Below are 2,233 nucleotides of genomic sequence, written 5' to 3' on the forward strand. Positions count from 1 at the left end.
CAGTTCTAGAGAAAAGCAAAACCAAGGAAGCTCAGGTATGTTTCGAAACTGACTCCTTAAGAGTCATTAATCTTTTTGTTTTGACAGACATTTCCCATTCCTTTTCCTTCAGTTAACAAGCAAATTATATTACTAATTTCTCTTTTGTCTGAGGCATACAGACATGCGCTTCCAGCTTCTTCCATTGCTCCTAATTGCTAATAAAAGCTTTTGAGTGCTACTAACACTTTATAGGGAATAACATGAATTACACCAGGGTTACCTCTTCACTACATGTCCTCTGCATTCACTTCCTAAAATACAAACCCCCCACATTTCCAACCACACTTACATAAAACACATTTATATGTGAGTAAAGAATGCAGAAGTCTGGTTTCAATTGACCCTAAATTTCATTTTAGTAGATTCCTTGCATTAGTCTCCAGGGTCAGCCTCAGCACTTCCCTGCTCTCTCTTCTGGAGAAACGGTGCGTGTTCACAGCCAGGCACCAGGTGAAAGACCCCACTATGGCAGACAGAATAAACTCCAGCAGCTTGCTCAGAGCAAAAGGGCTGCTTTCCTCTGTGTTGCAGGATAACACCACAGGCTGCTTCCAAGTAAAATTGTCATCGTCGTCAGATTCCCAATGCTTACATTTCAATGAATTACTGCCGGAAAAAGGCTCAAGCTCATTTGCTGCTCATGACCATGAAGCATAAGGCAACTTCATCATCACAAAACCCCAATCATTTCCTAACCATATCAGGCAAGCAGACATATACAGTCCTGTCATCCAACTGTAAATATGATTATTTAACAACACTCAATGTTTATGAGATTACTATACCATCTCCATATTGCTGATTAATGCCTACCATGTAGTTTCAAAGCATGCAGGCAAACACAGGAGGACGCTTATTTAAAGAAGGAAAACTTTATGAGGAAATCATCTTTTAAAACAACTTCTAATTAATACAATCATTATGATGCTAGGCTCCATCTTCTTTGTATTTGGTATATTCCTCATGTACAATTTGTAACACCACAAGTGGTTCATAACATTCAGTATTCACTTGCTTGTGCCTGTATGTTAATAATGTAGGAAAAGTAAATTACTTAATCTGCAATCATCATCTTATAATGCTGGGTATTCCAAGAGCAAGAAAAGATCGTACTTAAATTTTAAAATTAACTACCACAGGAGAGAAATCTCTCTTTTTAAAACATAAACTACTGTTTTTATTGGGAGATTTGTCAGCACATTAGGAATGATGAGCCACCCTATTCCCAACAATGTTATTGTTAGTTGCCTCAATTCTCTCTGTAGTTAGGCAGTACGCATGGCCTAATCAGCGAACTTCAAACACAGGCACAGATGTAGGCATGCCTATGTAAACATTTAAAAGGTTTTATACAAGTGCAAAGCAGATGCTGGACATTAAAACCTTCTGGAGGATCCTGGGTCTGACCAGAGCTCCAAGTCATGTAAACACAGCATTCCCCCACAGACAAAATAAATTTCTACCCTCCTCCCCCTCAACTGAAGAGATACTTTTAATAATCTACACAAGATTGGAAAGGCTTGACGGTTATTTGAGCAATATTATGTTTATCTCTACAGCTTGAAGTGATGGTAAAAAGTGACCAAAGAAAGTGATGACAAACCACCCTTCCCACCTTTTAAGAGTGGGTTAATTTTTGCCTCTCTGAAAAATCCCTTTACACAGCCACAACGCAAACACTTGTAAAGTAACACTGCTGAAAATTTTAAGGGCAATGTAAACTTTTTTTTTATTTTCACACTTTGAATCAAAAAGGACGTAGTGATTTAGCACTTCATAAGGTACAGCTGCAACAAGCCAAGGCAAATGGCAGGGACCAGTAGTGGAGTTAAGTAACTCATTCACTTACCGAAGATTTTAATTTGGTGGACTAAAATCAAAGGCCCGAACACCCCTAAGTAACTTGCTTTTATTCTCCCCTGCTCCCCACCCGTGTGCCTGCAGCCCCACTGAGCTCAGCCAGCTGCCAGGCCCCCTCTGGCCAGGACAATTTCCCACTGGGGCCTAGCGACGGCCCGGACTCCACACCAGCTGCGGGAAGCCCCACAAGCATCGGGGGCACAGCAGGCCGCCTCACCCCACACCGGGCCCGCACCACAACACTTAAAAGAGGCATCACATCCCCCAGCGCACCTCAGGCCAGGCCAGCCCCCCCAGGCCCAAAACAGCAGCCGGGGCCATCCCCGCAGCC

This window comes from Egretta garzetta, unplaced genomic scaffold (assembly GCF_000687185.1).
Source record: "Egretta garzetta isolate BGI_Z169 unplaced genomic scaffold, ASM68718v1 scaffold268, whole genome shotgun sequence".
Taxonomy (NCBI): domain Eukaryota; kingdom Metazoa; phylum Chordata; class Aves; order Pelecaniformes; family Ardeidae; genus Egretta; species Egretta garzetta.